General features: G+C 48.7%; 1 protein-coding gene across 2 annotated transcripts in view; it reads right to left on the bottom strand.

Moving 5' to 3' along the window:
- The window catches only part of Wnt5b (Wnt family member 5B), a 120,283-nt gene extending 109,112 nt beyond the window's left edge, over positions 1-11,171 (bottom strand). The window contains exon 1 of one of the 2 annotated variants that reach the window (XM_063231321.1): positions 10,812-11,171. The gene's annotated coding sequence lies outside the window, so the exon portion shown is untranslated. Of the gene's footprint in view, positions 1-10,696; positions 10,767-10,811 lie in introns of those variants that run through there. The other variant, XM_063231322.1, reaches the window with a different exon arrangement.
- Positions 11,172-18,142: the final 6,971 nt, after the last annotated feature.

Below are 18,142 nucleotides of genomic sequence, written 5' to 3'. Positions count from 1 at the left end.
GAATTATGCAAACCAGATCAGTGGTTGGTTGAGGTGGTGTGGCAGTGGTGTATGGACAAGGGGGCCAAGGAAACTTTCTGGAACAGCAGAAATACCTTGTTGCCCACTTTTTTTTTTTTTTTGGTACCGGGGACTGAACTCAAGACTTTGTCCTTGCCAGGCAGGCGCTTATGCCGCTGAGCTGAACCCCCAGCCCTGCCCCATATTTTTTAACCTGCACATCAACAATATGTGGATTTTATTGCAGATAAGTTACAGTTCAACACAGTTTATTAAAAAGAAAAAGCTGGCTGAGGGTGTAGTTCTGCAGTACAGCCCTCGGCTAGCATGCATGCAGCCCTGGGTTCCAGCCTCAGCATTACCAAAACAGCAGAGAGTAGCTTCTCATCACTCACCACTGGCAACATAGGGTGGGGGGAGGTAAGACACAGGCAGAGTACAAGCAGCTTAACTAGTACTGAATTTCACACTGTCAGACGCCAGCCCTCACTGTGGAAGTAACTCCTTTCTCTTTTCCTAGAGGTCTGTGCTCTGCACTGAAGCAGAGACAGCAGAACACCGCCTCCGTAACCTAGGGATCCGATTCTCCAGAATTTACCCTGGAATGGCTGACCATGGAATGGTTAACAGCACACTTCCAGAATCTCACTAGAAAGGAAATGTTTAGGGGCTGTCTGGTAAGATTCTGATTGGAATTATTGCTTTGGCTACAGGATAAAAGTTGGCGTGTGGAAAATGCAATGTTATTCAGGTTACTGTTGAACTGACATGTCTGTGTAGCTTATTAATCCCACGTTTAAGTATGAAAATAACACCCATTCTACGCCTTCATCACAGACAAGCTGGTGATTATGTCAACAAAACTAGTTCCTGGCAACTGCATGATAGCACTTTTGGTGCTTGTTTAGAGGCATAATTAGAGTGAAAATTCCCTGGGTGCTTTTTATGTGTAAGACTCTGTGTTCATTTAATGTAAGTGCTTTCGTGAGGATTCACTTCCTCTAACCTCCACAACAGCCCTTGAAGGATTCTCACAGATGGAGAAACCAAGTCAAGAGAGCTTGGGTGACCTCTGTCACTGTCATCCAGTCAGTGAGCTTCTGGAGGCAGGACTGAACTGACATCTGAAGACTCGGTTTCCTCGGCCTGTTCGTCTTCCTCCTCCTCTTCTACTTTTTCTCCTCGTCTTTCTCCTCTTCCTCCTCTCCTCTGCTTTTTGCCCTGACGTGGGGCCTTGTGAATGCCAGGTATGTACTCCACCACTGAGCGACATCCCTGGCCCGAGACTGTATTTCTTGAGCACTTATAAGAGATGATGCCTTCTCTTCATGATAAAGATATGACACGCACGTTAATATTAATGTTTCACCCAAGATATTTTTCGATGCTAAGGCAGAGATGTAAGAAAGTATTAAATGGAAGGGGAAAAAACTTGCACTTTGGGGGCCAGGGATTTAGCTCGTGGCTTAAGCGCCTGCCTGGCAAACGTGGGTCATGAGTTTGATGCACTCTGGCTGTAGAATGTAACTTCTTTTTGATCCTCTGGGATACTATTTCACCTCACCAGACAAGCTTCTACAAAGTTTTCAAAGGCTTTCTCCTAGAAATAAACAAAAAAGACAAGTGCCAGGTATGAATCACCTCTGAGTCACCTGGGACTGTGTTTTGTTAGTGGATTTAAAGAACTCTGTGTCACATTTCCATTCTGTACGTTTTACAGGTAGGAGTAACACTACAGTGAATATAAACCACTTTCAAACACACTGTCTCACCGACCCTAACAGCCCTGAGAGATAGGTACAGGGATGGAAGGTTATACTGCGAATCCATTTATAAAGCAGGAAAGGGAGATCCATACTAAGGCAGAAATCCCAGACTTCTGATTCTCAGGTGGTCAGGAAAGCCAAGACCGTCAAAATCCAGGGTCTTGGAAACATCTGGTCTTTGCCCAGAATTTCTTATCTTGATTTTAACTCTTACTCAATAGATGTTCAACATGAAGGTAACTCTTTAAATATTGTGGCTGGCAAAATTAGCACCACATTTCCTGGGGTCTACCAAGAAGAGCCCAGGAAGTGACATCTGGTCATCTTTGTAAACCACAATCAAGAACATTTCCAAATATAAGATGCTGCTGATTCTAAAATGCACATTATTTTGTATTACTAAGAAAGAAGACATCATACTGACTTTAAGGTGCGTCCTGATCTCTAGTATGTTAAATCTGTTTTAGAACTGATTAAATAGGGCAATTTAAGATCAGCTTTCAAAAGTTTGGATTATAACCTGCTTAGAGGTCTCAAGCTCGTTCCCTAGTCAGTTATTACTGAGCAGCACAGTGCTGAGTGCTGGGTTGCTAGTCGGAGAGGAGCACAGACGGCCAACACGGAAAGCCCGGCCCTCGACTGGGTCTTCCCAGGAAATTCCAGGAGGCTGGAGTTGCTGGGCTCTCCACAGTTCTTTGACAAAAGTCGGTGTCATATAAGTAAATTTTCAGGTCTCATTTGTCTCCTCAATTGTCAAAACAAACCAAATTTAAAACACTCCATTCTTTTTCACCAAACTTTGAGTGTATATTTGAGCATCTCTGGTGACAATTTCTTGATATTGACTTTTCCCCAAGAAAACTTGATGGAAACTAATGCTGACCAAGTATCCACTATGTTGGGAATCACCCTAGTTCACAAAAATGATCACATCTAATTATCAAAATAACCTACACGTAAAAAATTAGTCCCCCTGTTTAAGGGAAAAAAACCAGAGCTCAGAGCAGCCAAGATAATAAGGTCAATCTGCTTGTGAATGGCTGATTCGAGCTCAAACCCAAGTTCATCTGGCCCCAAAGAGTGAGCCTTCCCACCGGCAGATGGAGGACAAGGAGCACAGAGCTTGGCTTGTTTTTCAGTGCTGAAGTGGAATCCAGGGCCTCACAAGGCAAAGCAAGTGCTCGCCACCAAGTCACACCCCTAACCCAGCAGATTTAAACATTTAAAGATCACCTCTACACTAAGCCTGTGAAGTCAACGGTCCAGCCATTATTACTACACAGTAATAAGAAAACTGCTACAGACACCTACTCAGTAGGGTAGCTGGGGACCTGCCTAGCCGGCAGGATGCGTTTCCACGGGTTGAAATGGCAGCAACACTATTCATCCAGGAGCAGGAATAGAAATGCCCCTGTGGGTGACCAGGGACAGCAGATGGGGAGACACTGCTGTCATCACACTCTCCCCAGAGACAGGGGACACAGCAAACAACTGGGCATCTAGAGGGTAGCGGCCAGGGATCTGAGTGAGCATCCTGAATGCACAGGACAGACCTTCTCATAAACAACTGCTGAGCCTGTAGAGCTACACCACCCAGCCTGAGAAGCGTGGCTTTAACAAAAACCTCAGGGAAACAGAGGTCATAAAGGCATTACATTCCTCACGTAGCTCAAGAACCAAAAAGGCACAGTCACAGGGACTGGCTCTGTCCAGATTCTACTTGCCAGAAACAACCACACACTTACATAGTCCTTTAACCTGTAACTCCATAAACCTCGTGCATGCCAGATCCTGTGACAGCACAGAAGCTAAGAAGACGAGTCACGGTCACTGCCCGAGAGGAGTTACATTCCGGTAGGGTCCAGCACACGAAAGACATTCACAGGCCAGAAGTGGCGCTCAGGGGCAAGGCATGCACTTGCCTAGCATGACTGACTGAGGCCCCGGGCTCCACCTCCAGCACTGCAAAACACAACACACACATGGGTCTATAAATACTGTGGCTTGTACAGATAAGTGTAGAAAAGACTGAAAACAAGGTACAGCAGCACCGGGGATATAGCTCAGCAGTGTAAGTGCCTGCCTGGCGAGAGCAAGGTCCTGAGTTCAATTCCTGTACCAAAGGAAAAACAAAAAAGAAGAAAAGAATGTACAGCAACTATTATCGACGATTATCTCTAAGAATTATCACTTTCATGTTTTCAATGAAACTAGGACAGAATTCAAAAGAATAAAAGAGAAACAATGTTTTCAGGGAATGTCTTACTTTCATCAGTTATAACAAAATACTGGCACAATGCAAGGCTGTGGGCCCCAGCTCTATGGCTGGGAAGGGAAGGAAAGGAGGGGCCAGAACACCAGTCCAAGGGCACCTACTACTCCTGCTCAGTCCTTCCCTCCACAGATGAGAGCCCTGCCTCTCACTTACTCAGTTCCTTCAGTAAATATTTACTGAACACCCACAACATACACAGATAGACAGACTGATGATTCAACCCAAGAAAGAGGGCAGCTTAGTGCTTCCAATCACAGGTCACCTTCTGAACCTGGACGGCTTCCTCTGGCTTCCTGTCCTGTCTGCATTTCCTATTCTATACGGCATCCCAGGGTACCTTCGCAAGGTTCTGTGCAGGATCAAGATGTGTGTTCAGATACAGAGAGGAAAATAAAAGACCCTCAGGTTCTGCAAGACCGCACCACTGCCATCTGTATGTGGTAGAAACTATCAGAACCAGAGCTCCTGAAGTTCAGGAACTGCATCTTATCTATAAATGACCTATAAAATGTAGCTGTGCCTGTATCTCCAGCACGTAGGATATACCCGAGTTAATATGCATTAAATAAGTGATTCAGTAATCAGCAGAAAACCATGAGAGATGGCCTACTGACTAGGCAAAGGGGCTCACTCTAGGAAAGAATATGGTCTACAATCACAGAGTTCATTGCCCTAAGGTCAATATTGATAGTAGATAGTTACTGACAGCCTTGGTCACTGTTCACACACTGCGCAAGCGCCCAGGAAGTAGTAGAGAACTAGACAAATATGGGGAGGGGGCAGACATTTAAGGAGCATGTTGATCAATAGAGATGGTGGTAAGAACGTTCAGGCAGGAGCAAAGTGCCTGGGGTGGGTGCTTACTCCCAAGGATGGGGCCTCTTGGGGCAGGCAAGGGCCAGCAGACGGCCCACAGGTGCACTGCCATGGAAAGGCCCTGAGTGGTCACACAGCATCAAGGAGGCCAGGCCAAGCACAGGTGCGAGAAAGCAAGGCAGGATCAGCTGGCCAGTCAGGCAGCAGACAGAGCCCAGCAGGCCACTGTGCCAGGGCTGGCTGTGCTGGGGATTGCAGGGGAGGGGGAGGAGAGAGAGAGAGTTTTATCAAGGCAGTGTGAAAACTGCCTGTAGTACCAGGAATGATACACAAGTCTGTAAGAAAGAGGACCCTCGGGTAAGGCTAATATTCATTTGTAGTGTCTCAGTATCGGACAGCTCTGTAAGGGGTGCCATTCTGTCAGAGAAGCAGGAAGTTCAGGAGGGCTGGGAGTGTCGCCTTGGGCCCTGACAAGTAAGGACTCAATCCAGTCTCTAGACGTGGCACTCAGCTCTAAGCTGGAAAAGGGCCTGTAGGAGGGAAACAGCAGGTTCTGGTGTCACCTGGAGGTCCCCTCCTAACCAGCCGCATGGTCACCAAGGGAAGGTCCCACAAAGGCATCACGCCTGACACCCAGGGATTTGGTAGGCCCTGACTCAGTGAGATTTAAATACACAAACTACAATGCTTTTAGATGAAAACACATTCACACGTTAGCCGCAGGGAATCCTCTTTTCCCTGCCTCGGATTCCCTTCCTGTTTCCTCTCCCCTTCCCTCTCTTCCCTTCTCTTCTGTTTCCAGTGATGCTGGAGCTAGAACTCAGAGCCCTGCTCATGCTAGGCAAACGCTCTACACTGAGCTACATTTCAGCCCCAGTAGCCTCCCCCGCAAAGTTCTGGGGATGGCAGAGGGCTTTACAGTATATATGCACGACATACCCCTCAGCAACCTCTCAGGTAGATAAGTGAATGTTTTTCCCATTTACAAGCAAGGAAATGAGGCACAGAGGTGTGAGGAGCCTGCCCTGCGCGGTACACAGATCCAGGCTGACTGACTCAGCCTCGTCTCTCTTGTGCAGTCTTGGCCCCTGCTTGCTACTGACTGAGAGTTTACCTCATCAGTGCAAGTCACAATGTCCCCCGGCACCTGCCACGCTTCAGCTCCTGCTGTTGACTTTCCACCTCTAAACATACACACATGTCTCTTTAAAGGCTTCATTACTTTGATTACAGGCCTCAAACTCTAAACATGATTTCTAGGAAGTATTTAATAATTCATTACTTAAATTTTCCCAGGAGAAACTTCTCAACAGATACGAATGAAGCATATAATCTTTCAGGTTATAACATGGACTCATCTACTCTTCAACTTCTCCCAGCAATGAAAGCTCCTACCATCGGGGGGTAAGAGAAACTGGTGGGACACTGGCCTCTCGCCCACATCATCCACTGGTTCAGGCCCAAGAAATGTTTCAAGCACAAATGCGACACAGTTAAAGAGCCCAGAAGCACAGGCTGCTGGGTGGCTTCTGACTGTACCCTCTTCAAAGCCAAGAAGCCAGAGTGAGCCTCACCAGCAAACAAGATTGCTACCAGCTCCTGTCAGAAAAGCTTCATTACTTTGTACGTTTCATTTTTTTTCATGTCCTATGTTCCTATGTTAGGACAATCTAACACGGAACACTTGCAGACAACTTGGAAGCGATCTTTAGGGATATAGTTTATAGACTAAGAACTTTCTGAGCCACTGCTTTTTCTAAACCAAGCCCAGCCATGGTTTCCCAGATCTGACTTAATCCACTTCTGACCTTTTCTACATTAACTCAGACAAGAATCACCATTTAAGAGTTTGTATGTCTGAGCCTCAAGGAGGCTATAGAGGAGAGAGCACTGTAAACTGTTTAAGAATGGACTCCAGGCATCTCCTCCCAGAAAGTAGACACCAGCCCCTAAGTGACCCGAAGCTGGAGACAGGGCCTTGTCATAGCCCTCAGAATGCCAACTGACCACAGAGGCCCCTACCAGGCTGAAGCCCAAAGTCAGGAGCCCAATGTGAGTCTCCAGTGTGACCACAAACCCTGCCTGGGAACCAGCGTTTTATGAAACAGTAATTGTGAAGGCAACAGGCACTGGGTCCTCCCCTCCAGTGGGAACACACCTCTGGCTTCACAAGGTCTGGCCAGAGCACAGGAATTTCCAAAACCTGCAAGGTCTTTAGCCACTCCAAGAGACAGGATGCCAGAACTGAAAGGGGCCCTCTAAGACAATTCAATCCACCCACCCACACACACACTTTATAGAAAAGACACCCCAGAGAAGAGGAGGTACAATGTGTGCCCCAACTCCAAAATAAAAGTAAAAACAGAGTGCCAGGGATTTAGCTCAGTGGCACAAGTGCCTGCTTGGCAAGCATGAGGTCGTGAGTTCGACCCCTAGCACCAAAAATACATAAATAAATACAATTTCTTAAAAACTCAGAAAACTCAAAAAAGACACAGTGATGCAAAGATCAGGATATGTGCAGTTGAGTTCTTGAAAGTTTAGGGTGCAAAAAGCATTTCTGAGAAAACTTCCCTGTCCCTTTAAAGGTTGCAGTGCTGCCAGTGCCACACTGACTCAGAAGGGACTCTGGTGCCAGCGGGGACTGGGGAACGATTACCGCCCCCAGAACCGTCAGTGGCAGCCTGAGAGCTTTCCTCAAACTTCAATGCGGGGTATCTGGAATGGCCAGGGAAAGAGTTTCCTCCCAGTACTGAGGCAGGTTCCAAACCACCCAGGAGGAAAGAGCTGGGGAGAAAACCGCATGGGTGGAGAAGCAGGGAGGAGAGAGACCAACTTTAGAAAGTCTGGAAGAAGATTCATGTAGCACAAAAAGACCAAACTGCAACCACAGAGGCAAAGAAGTCAGGAAACGCTGCTGCGGCAGCCTGCCTGGTGGCCAGACTGCCAGCCAGTGGGCCAAAAGGAAAAAGATTTAAATTTAGCCAGGTAAATAGAGCTGCCCAAGGGTGGGGAGGGCAGGCAGGGAGCAAAGCAGTCACCTGCCCTGCAGTGTCCAGGTATTTCTTGTTTAAGGGAAAAGTCCAGCCAGAACTGAGCTAAACAGTAGATTCATTTTGGGGGCTCTGCTACCATGTTGCTAGGGGAAGCACAGGCTGCAGCTTAGAGATGGGCAAAGGGTTATTTTTATTTTAATAAGTGGCTCAGTTTAAAAACGAACAGGCCTTTCATTTTTACCACAGTGATCTGTTCCCTCCACTCTGCTGGATTTTTCTGGACTCCTGAATAGACTTTGACGATGTCCAGTATAAAGCGGCCAAGGATGCCCTTACACGGAGCTCCTGTTGCTCTCACTACACCGGGTCTGTGCATCTACTGCTGTTCTTGAGGGAGTCTTAAAGGACACAAGGGAGTCACAAAAATAAGTCCCACACCACAACTAAAAGTCTGAGGATCGTGTGCAGGTGTGGTGCTAGAACAACATGACCTGAGAACTTGTTTAGAAGATTAATGAGATAAATGACAAGCAGTTTTCAAAAGGACCCAAGGAAAACCAAATTAATAATACAAAAGTTTTTAGTTACACAAAAGTTTCCATGGACTTACTGGTTTCTATTTCAGAGAAGACAAAGACTATCACTCCATATAAAATACCAGGCCAGGAGTATGACCCTGCCCTGGTGACAGTGGCTATGATCACCCAGAGGCCAGCAGAACTGTTCTGAAAATAAAAATCAAAACATACCTGCCTGGTTCCCTGTTCTCAAGAACAGGAACAAAAACCTGAAAAAAATTGGGCTGGGATGTAGCTCAGTGGCAGAGCGCTTGCCAACCATGCACAAGAGTGGGGTTCTAGGTTCTGTGCCCAGAGCCGCTCACATGGAAAGACAACTTTTCAGTTGCTACGAGAAGAGGAGGGTTAAATACAGAGGCAAAGAATGATCCTAGATTTTTTTTCTTTTCTTTTTGCAGTATATGACTCAGCAATTTAGAGAATATGCTATTATCTTTTTACTGTTCTTCATATCAGGAATTGAACCCAGGGCCTGCTAAACCCAGTGCATGATAAATACACACTTTACCACTGAGCCACACACCCATCCTATCCCTTTAACTCAAGCTTTTGAGATAGAAAAAAAAACAGAACAGCACTGCCGCAAGCCAATAAAAAAACCCTGGGAGATATTATGATTACCAAATGCACTAAAGAAGAAACTGGTTTCAGACACCCTGGGTAAATATGCACACACACACATCACTCATATATTCCTACTCAAATACACAGAATATCAGAGCCTGGAAAAGCAAGATATCCATGGGTGAAAAGAGGCCAGTAAGATCTTCCATGCTTTCCCAGGCTGGCAGATCACCCTTAGCCTGACAAGCATTCCCTGTTTATTGTCTTTAAGAAAAGAAACAAAGGAAGGATCAGCGGGTGTTGTCCCTGCCCTCAGGGATTTACCCATCTATTGTTGGTTTAGGTCCCTTACTCCTCCTGCCTGCCAGTTGTCACCCTACATATAGCTGTTAGTACAGCACCCTGGCTTTAGCTTATACCTTATTCCTTGGGCTCCTGCTCCTAAGTGTACCGCGGAGACCTCCGTGCTGCATCACTCTTCCCTGAGCCCAAAGGAGGTCTCTGCAGCACTGGCCTTTGCACTTCCTCCTCTTCGCTATTTATAACTACAAATTATCTGTGTCAGAGACTAGACACTATTTTGAAATGAAGGAAAACCACTACTTAGCACCACACTTCTAATAGGTCGGTGTATTTGCCAGGACCTGCGTGAGTCTGGACGGGCGTGTGGGCACAGGCTCTGGCCCAGCATCCACCTGGCTGTGCCAGAGATGTGAGTGTTGCCTTCCATAAGTAACGCTCCATGTGAATGCACAGGCAAGATACAGGAACGGTGCTCAAACTTCCCGAGGGTGTGCCCCCTCTTCCTGTCCTATGCTGGGGTACAGCCCAGCTCCTGAGGAGGCACCCTAGGCCTCCTCTACAGGCCTGCATGAGTGCTGGGACTGGGCCAGGCATGTAGCGACCCTGCCTTGCTGACAGAGAGTCCTGCTCCTGCACTGTCTGGATCAGCACAGAAGTCCCATCACACATCCACCAATGGGATGGGTAACATGACCCCGGTCTTTCTCCTTCCAGGTACCTGGCTGAAACTCCGCCCCAGGTAGCAGTCGCTGTGGGTTGCTGCCAACGTGGCCAGGTGGGGAAAGGAGTGGTAAAGTGAATGGCACAGACTGCCCCCTCCACTCTCAACTCAGCTGGGTAACCAAACCAGGGCCCAAGTCACCTCAGTTCCCCCGTCTGCACAACAGGACCAATCATCTTCCAAGCGAAATGAACTGCCTCTCACAATGATTTTCAGAGTGCAAGTATCCGGGAAAATTGACTCTGCCTAGACTGCAGCATGGCAAAACAGCCACCCAGACGCCCCAGACGTTGGAGAAAGCGGTGGCTTCCCCCTTCTCTCAGGCGCAGTGGGATTATCAAGCAAAGCGAAAAGCACCACTACCTCTCCGGGCCAGACCCGCTGAGGCCTCAGGGAGGAATTCAGGCAGCAAACTGAGGCTTCCCGCGGGAGCAGAAGCCACCCTGTGCAGTCCCCACTCGAGTGTGCTCCGTGACGCCGGGCGCAGACGCCAGTGGAGGGCTCCGGTCGGGGCCGGCGGAGCCCGGGAAAGTGGGCGAGAAGCCACAGGGATCCCGGTCCCCGGACAGCCGCAGGCGGAGACCAGACACTGTCCCGGCCCACGCGCGTTCGGGGCGGCCGCCGCCCCCGCCGCAGGGTCGCCGCCTGGCCGCTCGCGCGCGAAGCCAACACCCTACCTGCCCGCGCCCCGCCGCAGCTCGACCCCGCGCCGGCGGCCCAGCTTTGTCCGCCGCCGGCCAGCGGTTCCGGCCCTCGCGCCCTCCCCGCCCGGGACCCCGCCGCGCCGCTTACCTGCGCTCCGCCGCTGCCGGCCAAGGCCGCAGCCGCGCGGCCCCGACCCCGCCCCGCCCCTCCGCGCGCCGGCAGCCGGCCGGACCCCGCGGCCGAGGCCGAGGGCTGGGCGGCGGCGTGGGCGGCGCGCCCCGCGCGGGTCCGGGGTGCTGGGGCGCCGCCGCGGGGCCCAGCCGGGGAGCCCTGGCCCTCGGCGTCCGCGGGGCTCGCGTGCCGGGCTGTGGAAGCCCTGGCCCCGGGCGCCTGCTCGCGCCGCCGCGCGCTCTCCGTGCAGGCGCGGGACCCGAGGAAGTTTCGGCCCCAAGTTGCTGCGGGCGGGCGGCCGCGGCTCGCAGTGCAGGGCCGACGCCGGCGAGCGGATCCCGGGGGCTCGGCCGCCGCCCCGCCCCGCGCCGCCTCCCCGCCCCCCGCAGCCTCGCCGGCCCCTCGCGCTCTTTCCCACCGCCCGGCCCGGCGCGCCCCTCCCGAGGGCTCCTCCTGGCGCGCGGGCCCGTGACCTCCGCACCTGCCTCCCGCCGCGCAGACAGACGGGTCAGAGCCCCGGGCAGTAACGTGGGGTCGCGCAGGAGAGCCCTCCGCTCCACCCGCCACCCACCGGCCTCGTCCCCCAGTGGACTCGCGGGACCAGCCTGGGTCAGCAGCCTTTCTGGGCTCCCAGCAGCCCTTATTGTCCTGCGTTCCTGACGGGGACCTTGGAGCTAGAGGCTCTGCAAAGGGAGGCTACATCAGTATCCCGCATATTTACGTCGAACAGGTCATGCATTTATCCTCTTTTGAATCCCTAAGAATTCAGAGTGATCCAGGAATTATTTCCACGCTGCAAACCCAGGCCGCGCCCCTCTTGGGCCTGGGCAGTTTTCCCACACCGCACAGGCCCTGACAGGTCTCTCCGAGACTGAGAAATCTGATGCTAAGAGGTTCCAAGTGGGAAATGATTCTGTCGTGGACTTAGGGCTGAATCAGTCTTCTGAGTTTATGGTGAAACAGGCATATAATAGCATCATGGGCAGTCTACAGTTTAGCAGCCTGCAAAGGTCGCTAGGGCCTAATGATTAGCCTGGGCTCGGAGTAAGCTTAAACACTTTTAGTGGGGGCCCCAAGTCCTGTGAGTAGGTCACCTCATAGCCCACCTGGGTGAGCTGCTGGAGAGGGAACTTGACCAGGTGGAAGAGTTTGCAGATATGCCCCAGGAGGCGAGAGCTCAAACCCTAGCAGTCTGGACCTGTTCTGGACGCTGGTAACAGAGAGCTAACCCAGAGCAGCCAGCATGATTTGAGGCCACTTTTCCCACTCTTTTTTTCTCCCATTCTGAAACCCTGAGGAGGAGTAGCTCACTATGCTAAAGAAAATGCCTTTGAATGCAGTACAGTGATGGGGGAGTAGCAACAATCAGAGACTTTGCCTTTCCTTAATTAGTAACCAAAGAAGGGGACACTGTCTCCCCCTCTGGGGGTGAGGGGCAGCAGAGAGAATCAGGAAATGAATGGGACCAGGAACCTACCACATTGGTTAGGCAATAAGGAGCTATTGAGGGAGAGCGCTGACAATAGGGGCATAAGAGCTGTTTTTGTGAATGCCCCACTAATTAGGGGAGAGGCTTGGAATTGTGCTGGTGACTGGAGGTGCACTGTGACTTTTCCCACTTCAAGTGAATGGAGCCTATGAGACTAGATCCAGCAACCAGTAAATGAATGGCCTGTAATGGTGATTGTGGGGGGCTTGCACTCTCAAGGTAGGGGAGCTAGTTCAAGGCTTTGCTCTTGGGGACAAATGAGGAGGCTGCCTAAAGCAGGCATAAAAGCTGAATTCACTTTATCAAGTTACAAATGGGCTCAGTTCCTGTCTTCACCACGAAGAGTCAGCTCTGGAGTTAGGGTCTTTGTGGGGGAAGGGGCTCAAGAAAGGCTGAATCCAGGGACTCTGAACATCTCAGAATGCAGTTTGGGAGAACCTGCCAGCTCACTTCACCAGTTCTCGCCCTCAACAAGTTTTAAACCCAGTGATATGCAGAGTGAACAGAAGGGTGATTTTGCTTGACCCCAGACTAACAACCCCGGATGAGAGTAGATGACAGATAGTGGCAGCAGCCCCAGCTAAATGTCTGTCAAGTCCCCTACGTCCTACCCTCCCCGCTCCCAGTCCAAGACCATGGTCCCTAAGGAAAGCTCCAAGCCCACAACAAAGGAGTTTGTGCTGAGGAGCTATACAAATGTAGACAGTAGAGAGCACAACCTGGGCCACTGAGATGGTGGGAGCAGCTGAGGAATCTCCGTCCCATCAAAGGCAGGGCTGGAGAGTTTCTGATAGATTCACCCAAGGCTTGCCTGTGGCTGCCAGGGGTGTCTCTTGCCACCTGTCTCAAATCTCAGATCAAACAAGCTGGCATGTGTGTGGTTAAAAATGGAAGGAAGGGAGGGAAAAAAGGAAAGGATAAAAGAAGGGAAGAAAGAATACTTGGCCCCATGGAAAATTTTAAGGATTGTTGCTGTGTTCATTGAAAACAGTCCTCAATTCCTGGTCATGCCCAATAGGCCATCAGCTGCACTCAAGGGTCTTTCAAAGACAGAAAGTGGATAGCAGGGAGAAAAGAACTCCTCCACACTCTTTGCTCTTGGTGGCTTTTCTTGGGCCCTTCAGGCAGTGTGTCCTGAGGCCTTCAAACCCAGGGCTGGGGATTTAGCTCAGCGGCATAAGAGCCTGCCTTGCAAGCAGGCAGTCATGAGTTCGATCCCCGGTACCGATAAAAAGGAAAAAGACAAAAAAAAAAAAAAAAGGCCAGGAGGAAGAGCTGCGTTGTATTTCAGCTGTGGACAGTCCTCCATTCCACTCCAGGCTGATTCTTTGGCCCCCCCTAAACCAAAGGGTTTAGGATGCACAGAAAATTTCTTGGGGAACCATCCTGACGATTCTTCAAAGCCCAAAACAAGACTGAAAAGCAAAGCCTTTCATCACAACAGCTATTTATGAGCACTTTGTTATCCAGTGTTTGTTTTCTGCTTGTTCTCTGGATGTGATGTAGAAATCACTGTTTGTCTAAGAATAAGGATTTTAAAAAACAAATAGGCTGTGACTCAAATACCCAAACACAACCCATGGATTAACTGCAGACTCACAGTAGCTAAGGCAGTGTGGAACATCAGGGCAGAATTCTGACAGCTAGGGGCCAGGGATTTAGCTCAGCAGGCATAAGCACCTGCCTGACAAGGGTGAGGTTGTGAGTTTGATCCCCGGTACCAAAAAAAAAGAGAGATCCAAATTCTAAGAGCTGAAGGCAGCAGCATCAATAAAAAGGAAACAATGTCCCTGTGAGTTCCAATCCGGTTCTATAGTTTCCTTGCCGGGGAGAAATTCATACTAAAATACCAGTAACATGGAGGATTGCTTTTTAATATTAAAAACAGATGGAGAGCTAAGATATTGATGGTTCTTAACACCTAGTATGGACATTGAGTTCACTGATGTATAAACTGCTTTTCCATCTGTATTTTGAGGTCCATCAACATGACAGCCCTACGTATCTCACTTGGAGAGTTCACCTCTGACCACCTCTTCCCTGAAAAAAAGGACACCTAGGATGGTTACTGAGCTTCCAGCTCCACATCACCATAGGATAAAATGCAGTTAGTGCCTGTGTGATCTCAGACAAGTCACTGGTCTTGTTAAGCTTTGGATTCCTAATCAGAAAGGTGATGGTGTAAGAGCACCTATCTTGTGGAATGGTGAGTTAAGTCCAATAATGCAGGTAAAGACTAAAGACCATGTACATGCTCAATGCACAGAAGTAACTGTGTTATTACTATTAAATAGGGATTCTGTGATTTTCCATTTGGCTGGTCTAACATTGCCCTGTCCTTGGATTCCCAGACTTTAATCCCTGTTTTTTCTTCTAAAACAGACTTAAATTGTTCCTCTCATGTGTCACTGCTTCCCAAATATCTAGAATGAAGCTACTGAGGTTGTCACTAAAAATTGGAAAAACTAGCAAGGTGTATGGTGACACATACCTGCAATCTCAGCCTTATGGAAGGGTGGAGCCAAAGGAGTGCAACTTTGAGTCCTACTTAGGCAATTAGCAAGGCCCTGTCAAAAAATTTAAAATGGGGGTAAGGACGTAGCTCCATGGTAGAGCACGCCTGTGTTTGATCCCCAGTAATACACACACACACACACACACACCTTGGCAAGACTGAACCAGACATCATGGTTCACACCCTTAATTCCAGCATCCTGGTAGGCCAAGGTAGGGGGATCACAAGTTCAAGGTTAGCCTGTGCAACTTAGTGAAAATCTGTCTCAAAATTAAAAAATAAAAACAACTGGAGATGTAGCTGGGTATCAGTGCCTTAGATTCAATCCTCAGTACTACAAAACAAGCAAACAAACCAACAACAACAAAAAAAAACCTAAAGCAAAACTAAAAACCCAGGGCTGGGGATTTAGCTCAGCGGCATAAGAGCCTGCCTTGCAAGCAGGCAGTCATGAGTTCGATCCCCGGTACCGATAAAAAGGAAAAAGACAAAAAATAAAAAAATAAAAAATCCAAAAACCCAAACTAGAGATGCCTGCAGCCTGGGATGGGAAAAGTTTGAAGTTTTTCATTTCATCACTTGTCAAGGTTCCATAACAAGGAGATAAGAAGTCCAAATTAATGTAGTCTGCCAGTAAAATGCTCCAATGCATGGCTAAAAATAAGGTACTATATGGACTTGTGATTGGCAAGAAATGCTCTTCCCTTTCGAGACACTAACATTCCCACATCCCTCCGTTTTCCTCTCTACTTTGATTAAAGTTCCACAGTGTGTTGAATACTGAGAGACTCTAAGGAGAAAACAGACAGGGTCTACCCTCCAGAGTTTGCAGGACAGAGCAGGTGAGAACAAAACCTCAGGGGTTAAAGCCCTGGCCTGTATTCTTCCCTCCTCTTCCTGAGGACCTGGATCATTCTGGACAGGTCACTTTCCCTCTATGTGCTCTGTAAAGACTATGGGCTTGGTTCCCCAAGATTAAATAAATCTATGGTTAATTGCCAGAGATCTGGCAACTCTGTGGGAGCTTCACCTATGCTAGGAGACCAGAGGATGCCTGTAGATCAGTAGCTCACAAGCAGCTGTGTGAGTGTGTGGGTGTGTGTGTCCTAGGGAATTTTAAACACAGTTGTCCGGCTATGCTACAGGCCTTATGATTTGGCTGAAACCTGTAACCTTTAAGCCTTCATATGTCTGATCCTTAACTCAGTGCAAGAGACAGCTACAGTGGTTCCCAGCCTCTTGCTGAAACACACACATGCAAACCCCTCACCTGAGTCCCAGAACGTAGATCAGTTCCATTCCCTGCAGCAAGGTAGGACGTAAGGAGAGAGGGAGGGGCCTAACACTGTGGGGTTTGGGGCCTCTTTCTTCACCCTTTTGTCTTGGTGAGGACCAGGGGCTTGTGTCCTGGGATTGACACTAATTTTTGGGTTCTGCCATTGTTTCAGGGTGAGCTTTTGCTAAAGAGTACTAATAAGGATAGTAAAGGAAATCCACAGGTAATCTGATTGCCTTGGCATAAGTACTAGTTTGTCTCCTGACCTGTAATTATCATCACATGCATCTATAAACTACCGAATTCCACGCTGTGAACTGGAAGACTTTGCTGAAAAGTTTCTGCCTGGAGCGCTCATCAAGCTGGAACGAAAAATGGTTACATTACAAGAGGTGAACCAGGATAAGGGAGACTGCGTCATTTTGACAGCCAGTTCCAGCTGTTAAATATTTAATGTGCTGAGTTTAAAATATTTAGCCCAAAACTCTCTGTTATTCCAGATTTTCGCTCTCTATGGTTATACATTACTAAGTTTACAGCAGTCTTCATTTATCCTCAAGATTTTAAGTATATTAGCTCGGTGTTGTACTTGCCCGTAGTCTCAACTGTTGGGGAGGCAGGAGGAAGACTTGAGGCCTGGAATTTGAGGTCACCTGGGCAACATAAAGAGAACCTGTCTCAAAATAACCTGTTAGTAAAAATGACTTATAGAAGGTAGCTCTCATCTATAATGTTAAGTCCAACATTTCTCCCTTCCTAGAAGGCCTTCCTGAGATTCCTTCCTTCCTTCCTTCCTTCCTTCCTTCCTTTTCTTTTCTTTTCTTTTTTTTTTCTTTTTGGGTACCGAGGATCAAATTCGCGACCTCATGCTTGCCAGGCAAGTACTTATGCCACTGAGCTAAATTCCTAACCCCTTTCTGAGATTTCATGCAGTGGCCATAATAAAGAAATTGAAATGAAGATGATTTGCTGAGAGGCAGAAATTATACCTATTAATTTTTCTGTCAAATATTAAGTATGTGCCTTGAACACTTTTGATCCTAAGAAAATCACGGACAGATAAATAGATTTTTATAGGCTTAAAAACGTATTGGAGGTGCAGATTTGCATGCCCCAGACCTGACCAGGGAGGAGGGGAACAGAGAAGCAGCTTTCTGGGCAAGAGGCAACTAGCCTGGGAGGGGAAGTGTGGCTGTGACCTCACCCTGATGCAAAACGCTGGGGCTCTTTCATGCCCCGGTACCCGCCTCCCCTTTTAATTTCGCCTTTGCTTTCCTCACAACCCGTAACGTACTTGCATCCGCACCTGCCTATTTCATCCTTGGGCTGTGGTGTGTTTTAGGCAGGAATGTCTGGAAACAGAAAACTGAGACCCACAGCAAAAGCTCCCGTATGCGCTGCTGGAATTTCAGGCCCCCAGCCTCTGCGTAGGGGAGATGTTTCAGGGCATGCTTGGTGCTACGCGAAGGGAAGGGAAGGGTTGGGAAGCCTGCAGATCTTATGCCAGGCAGCAGTTGTCTCCAGCCCACTCCTGGCACGGCACAGCTCTGCTGGGGGCAGGGCACAGCCAGCTCGGCAGCTTTAGGGGGCTGTTACCTGTTCCCTTCCTTTAGTGGAGAGGCCATGTGGGTCTCTAGGAGCTGGCAATCCATACTCCTCTGAGTTTTTTCTCCCTTGGATCAGTTTTTTTTTTTTAATTGTTTTGTAAAACTGCCTTCACTGTGACAAAGGATCAGAATTTGACTTTTTAAATTTGACTTTTAAAATCTTGCTTTGCATTTAAACTTCAGAAAGGCCCTGCTTACCGTGATGACTGATGACAGCAATCCAGAGGATGCTCACTCATTACACATGACAAAGTACACACTTGTTTATTTGGACAGAAGCAGTGATCCAGGCCCTCACCAAGGCAAAGGGGTGAAGAAAGCTGGAGCAAACCTCACAGCGTTAGCCTTTCCCCTCTCTCCTTACCTATAAAAGCCTTGAGTTTATCCCTCTTTATGGCCGAGTAGTACTCTATTGTATAA

The sequence above is a fragment of the Cavia porcellus genome, unplaced genomic scaffold (assembly GCF_034190915.1).
Source record: "Cavia porcellus strain 051 isolate PalLab524CR breed Dunkin Hartley unplaced genomic scaffold, mCavPor4.1 scaffold_19, whole genome shotgun sequence".
Lineage (NCBI taxonomy): Eukaryota > Metazoa > Chordata > Mammalia > Rodentia > Caviidae > Cavia > Cavia porcellus.
The sequence above is the reverse complement of the archived record's forward strand: the minus strand, read 5'-3'. Positions and strand labels throughout refer to the sequence as shown.